This window comes from Podarcis liolepis (genome assembly GCF_965112155.1).
Source record: "Podarcis liolepis genome assembly, chromosome: 2".
Lineage (NCBI taxonomy): Eukaryota > Metazoa > Chordata > Lepidosauria > Squamata > Lacertidae > Podarcis > Podarcis liolepis.
The window spans coordinates 97,460,683-97,466,354 of record NC_139555.1 but is presented as its reverse complement, the minus strand read 5'-3'; the positions used below and the strand labels follow the sequence as shown (position 1 = coordinate 97,466,354).

Sequence of the window (5,672 nt, the reverse complement as noted above, 5' to 3'; positions counted from 1 at the left end):
TGTTGTCTCAGTTTAACTGTGCTGAGTGATTCTTTTCAGTGTTTGATTTAGCCAATGGCTCCATCGTTGCCATTTTGATTCAAAAATAGAAGAAATAGCACACAGATTCTAATATAATTTTACTGATGCTTTCTCAGTGCAAATTATTTTAAAGGACGTGATCACAAATGCAAAGCAGACACATTCTTGATTCTGTTTTTGACCTGGGCAAGTGTGATGTGTCTGAAATATGTGGTTGAGAGACAAAACTCCCTCTTTTGAATTGGGTCTATTGCCATTTCATGACCGGCGATGCAACATTTTCTGTGGATCTTGCTGTTGGGTTGCTGTTCCCTGTGAACACTGCTGAGATGTGCCTGACCCTGGAATTGTTAACATGCACAGAGTTCCGAAGAAGAATGTCTACTCAAAGAAACAGTGTTTGGATGTGCTTTAATGCATGCACAATTGATCTCTGGTAACAGAGGCAGGAATTTATAGGCTAGGCGTTGCAAATCCCTTTGTAAATTAATGCACTTTGTAGACTTTTACCATAGTCTTGTCATGGTTGTATAAAAAGATGGGTTTCCTTCTCAAACCCTCACACTATTTTTCATGTAAAACATTCATTTTTGTTTTGTTTTTAATTGAGAGTCTTTAATTCCTTTGTGCTTTATCAAGAGAAGCGTCTCTTTTCACTAGTGTCGTTGGTGCCTTTTAACCTTGGGGAGATAGGATGTATCTCTTGGGGGGTGCAACTGGGGGGCCATAGGATGCTGTGGACCTACCCCTCTGTAGTTCGAGAGAAAGGACGGTCTGTGGGAAACAGGCCTCCCTGATGTGGTGATGGAGGAATGATCCACTGACTGTGCTGAGAGGACAGTAGAGCCTGAAACAGGGGAGGCCTAGGTGTGAAGGTCTGTTGTTCACATGACATTCTCCCAAAAGAGAGCACAATAAAATAGCCTGGGAACTAAGACATTTTCTCCCCCATTAGGCTTAGGAAGGCTGTAGATCTTCTCATGGTGAAATGTATGGTATGTGTTATTTTAAAGTTGCATCCATAAGTCACTAAAGGACTGTAGTAATTAGTAGTACCTGACGCTTCAAGAATTTGCTGACTTACCTGCTCTCTCTCTCTCTCTCTCTCTCTCTCTCTCTCCACCCTTTCTTTCCTCCAAAGCACTGTCTTCACTATTTGCTTTTCAGGGTGCAGCGACAAAGAGGTGAGATAGGCAAACATATAAGGAGCTAGTTTTTCCTTCTGACCTCCCAGTGAAACCCGTGTTGAGCGTGTTCCTCAGCATGAAACTTGAAGTCCCTTTGCCTAAATTTACAAAGAGATACCATGTTTAGAAACTCCTTATGGCGCTGGCTGTATCGGCTGTCAACATTGACCGCAGCTGTGCATAGTTGTTTGCTCTCCACGCCCGCCCCCCCCCCCCACTGCCATGTACTGCTCTAGCTGATGAGCTGTGCCATTACCTGTGATCCCCACATAAATCTGAATTCAGCCAGACTACTAGTTAGGAAAAGTGCAGTCCCACTCTTGTCTATCCTCCAGTTATTCATTCTGAGCAAGATAAAACTGATCTGATAGATGTACAGTGGTGCCCCGCAAGACGAATGCCTCACAAGACGAAAAACTCGCTAGACAAAAGGGTTTTGCGGTTTTTGAGCTGCTTTGCAAGACGAATTTCCCTATGGGCTTGCTTTGCAAGATGAAAACGTCTTGCAAGTTTGTTTCCTTTTTCTTAACACCGTTAATACAGTTGCGACTTGACTTCGAGGAGCAACTCATAGAACGCGGTGTGGTAGCCTTTTTTGAGGTTTTTGAAGACTTTGGTGATTTTTGAAGCTTTTCCAAAACTTTTCCGAAACCGTGCTTCGCAAGACGAAAAATTCGCTAGACGAAAAAACTCGCGGAACGAATTAATTTCGTCTTGCGAGGCACCACTGTACTGACTGGATCTGAGTAACTCTGAATTCGGGTCTATTACACTGTAAAAACTTTGAACATTGAAATGCCATACAAGTGAGCAATAGCTACAAGAGTAGAGAGAGACAATGCTCAACTCCAAATCACTATCTAAACTTTCATCTATGCAGGAGCTTCTGTATGTTGCAACCCTTGAAGTTTGCTGATTCCATCATCTTTGTTCTGCCCAAATATATTTTTACTTAGCAGCCATTCGCTTTGCTGCCACATTATTTTCCTTCCTGCAGTGTTGCTTGATGGCTAAACTGAAAAACTTGGAAGCTGCAGGAGACAATTCTTGGGACAAAAGGGTTGCTTAAAATCTCTAGAAAACAATTTTAAAATTCAAGTTGTGTGTATGATCTGTACCTTCAATGGAGCTTACTATGGAGGTATAGGATTGTAACCTAAGTCTACACCACCCAATCTCTCATCGCATTGTTTTTTTCTACTTCCCTACCACATGGGCAGCAACCAAGACAACCACAGGTCTGCCTTCTCTGGGTTGTATTCAGCTAAGTCCTACTTGGAGTAGAGCCATCAAAATTAATGAACCAAAGTTTGCCATGCCCATTTTAACTTCACTGGGTTTGTGCTAGCATTGGATTACATCCTCTGAAATTTATGTCCTGACCCTGATCGAAGGCTGTGCTCATTGACAATGGGGCTTGTGAAACTATTTCTTGATTGATTTTACTTAGCCAAGCAGCAGTGAGCATTTCAAAGCCTGTGTGCTCTTAGTGAGTTTGTGATTAATAGGGCGATGAGCAGCTTTCAAGATATGTTCATGTACAGAGATGGGGATTCTGTGGCCCTCTGGATGTTGGGTTATAATTCCCATCATCCCTGGTGATGGGCCATGGCCTAGGGATGATGGAAGGCTGCAGGTTCCTCATTGTTGATACAGTCAGTGGAAAGTACACCACAATGGCGGTGAGGATAGGTTGTCTTTAGTTGTTATCCTAGGAGGCAGCTGCTGCATTGATCTGTAAGTGGTGTAGCTCTGCAACTGAACAGTGATAAAATGCAATGTATCTAAGGCAGCATAAATCTGCTAGGTGGTAGCTTGGTATGTCTCAGTATAATAGAACAGTTGCCCAGCAGGATTCCTAATTTAAACTGGCATAAGTGTGACATAAATTCAAGTTTGTGCAAGCCTGAAGCATAAGCCTCTTTTGGATTTAAGGGCCTGTACTCCTTTGCCATAAGTAAAATTCAAGTTTGCATGTTATATCAGAGTCCACCTTTCACTGCAGCATGTCGTACCTGCCTGTTTTACTCATTCCAGATCTGTATTGCAAGTGTCTCCCGAGCAGGAAGGAGAAATACGCTAGCCTCAACTTATAAGTAGGTTGCCATCAGCAAAGTTGTTGTGTGCCTCAATCTTTAGGTACAGCTGCATGCATGATAGTTACATAAGGGAAGTGTGTTAAGGGGGGGGTGCTTGCGTGTCTCTTGTGGGGGGAACAATGTCATTACAGCTTTGGCAATGGAAGTGCTGTAGTGGTGAATAAATGAGAGGCATAAACTGGTATAAAGCTGAGAGGCATAAATAAATGAGAGGCATAAAGCTGGTTGTCACAAGTTAATGAGAAAGTGGATGAATTTACACCATGCACACACCGCAATATATTCATTGCTTCTGGAATCCTGCAGTACTAAAAGCAAAAGATCACAAATGAAATGGACATGTACCTGTTTCTCAAAATATTTCCCCTCCACACACAATATGGGAGAGACTTTATCTTACATACATTGCAGCGCTGTATTTCGCTCTTCAAAAATCAAAAGAGCTGGCCAATTAAGTCATTGGCCAGGCCAGCTTTTAAAAACTGCTAAATAATTGGCCAAGGGTGGATTATCACCTTTGTCTCTAGCGACTAATCTCCAATCTTCTGCAAGGACCAGGCCTAGTTTTCTCCTCCAGCTTGTAATGAACTTGCAGTTCTGAGCTGGGCAGTGCTCCAAGCACCTGGAGTCACTCATCTAGCAAAGGACTCTGCTCTGCCCCAGCTCCTCCAGTCCATTAACAAGCTGCCCCAGCAGATATCTGAAACTGCAGTCCCATGGCTGTGCTATACAGAGGGTGGCCTTGAGAGTAGGGAAGGAAAGAGACAATCAGGGATGCAGCAAGGACAGGGTGGAGCTGCCAGGGGTGAAAGGAGAGCTACTCTTCTCCAAGAGCCCAAGATGCCATGTTTTTAGACAGTGATGAAGAAGAATAAATGAAATTGCAGAAAGTGCCCCACTGTAACTTGAAGCTGTCAAGAAAGAATGCAAGCCTGTCAGCACAGCAGCCTAGGAAGTGGCGTCAAATGTTCTCCAAACCAGTTTCAGCTGTCTTCCCCGATTTGCCTTTGGGTACAGATGTAGGCCACTCACACCATACCTAAATGGATAGTCCTGATAAGACATGAAGTCTTGACAAAGACAAGCTTTGCTGAGAGCTGAAGGCCAGCTTTTATGGCCACGGGTGGTAGGGTGAGGTATCTGCAAAAGCCAATCCTCCAGAGCCCTCGTGACATGCTGCTGCTCCTCATTGTTATTTGCTTGCTCACCTGCCCTCTTATGGGTCAGAGTGGATGACTATGCTAATAATAATAATAATAATAATAATAATAATAATAATAATACCCCGCCCATCTGGCTGGGTTTCTCCAGCCATTCTGAGCGGCTTCCAACAGAATATTAAAATACAATAACCTATTAAACTTTAAAAGCTTCCCTAAACAGTGCTGCCTTCAGATATCTTCTAAAAATCTGGTAGTTGTTTTTCTCTTTGACATCTGGTGGGAGGGCGTTCCACAGGGCAGGTGCCACTATTGAGAAGGCCCTCTGCCTGGTTCCCTGTAGCTTTGCTTTTCACAGTGAGGGAACCACCAGAAGGCCCTTGGCGCTGGACCTCAGTGTCTGGGCAGAATGATGGGGGTGGAGACGCTCCTTCAGGTATACTAGACCGAGGCCGTTTAGGGCTTTAAAGGTCAGCACCAACACTTTGAATTCTGCTTGGAAACGTATTGGGAGCCAGTGTAGGTCTTTCAAGACCGGTGTTATAGGGTCTCGGTGGCCACTCCCAGTTACCAGTCTAGCTGCCGCAGCAATGTAAAGGAGGAGGAGCTGCAGCTTTGGGCAGCCATTGCTACTTCCCAGCTTTCAGTCTAGATGGATGTGATAGTAGAAATGGGAAGGGGAATAGCTGGTAGCTGCAAGGAGAGCCCACTGAGGATGTCCTGCCAGCGGTTTCCTAAAACCTTAGGAAATCACTGCTCGTGGAGTCTTCACAGCCACCACCTCTATATCTCGGCTTTTGTGGCTGATGTACAGCAACCGGTGCTTTTTTTTCTTAAAAATATGTTTAGGGATACTCTCACTTTGACTCAAGAAAATCACCGGGAAAGGAAATGAAGCCGCCATCGGAGGTGGTAACAACGAAACTGACCAATCACCATGCTTCATACTCCTACTTCATACATTAAACGCTTGCTTCCATCTAAAACACCGTGACAGGAAATGAGGCCACCATCAGGGGTTGCAACGGAACTGACAATTCACCATGCTATTCAATGGAACTGATGATTCACCGTGTTAGAGAAGAAACTAAAAATTTTTAGTTTCTTCTCCCGTTAGATTCACAAAATGTTTAGGCGTATTCGTACCCCCAGGGAAAAAAGTACTGACAGCAACCATCCCTGAAAGTAGATGTTCATTTCTGTTG

General features: G+C 44.0%; 1 long non-coding RNA gene across 1 annotated transcript; it reads left to right on the top strand.

Moving 5' to 3' along the window:
* Positions 1-1,584: 1,584 nt before the first annotated feature.
* Positions 1,585-4,555, top strand: LOC310702150. Its single transcript, XR_014523298.1, has 2 exons — positions 1,585-3,478; positions 3,521-4,555. It is a non-coding gene; the product is annotated as an uncharacterized lncRNA (long non-coding RNA).
* Positions 4,556-5,672: the final 1,117 nt, after the last annotated feature.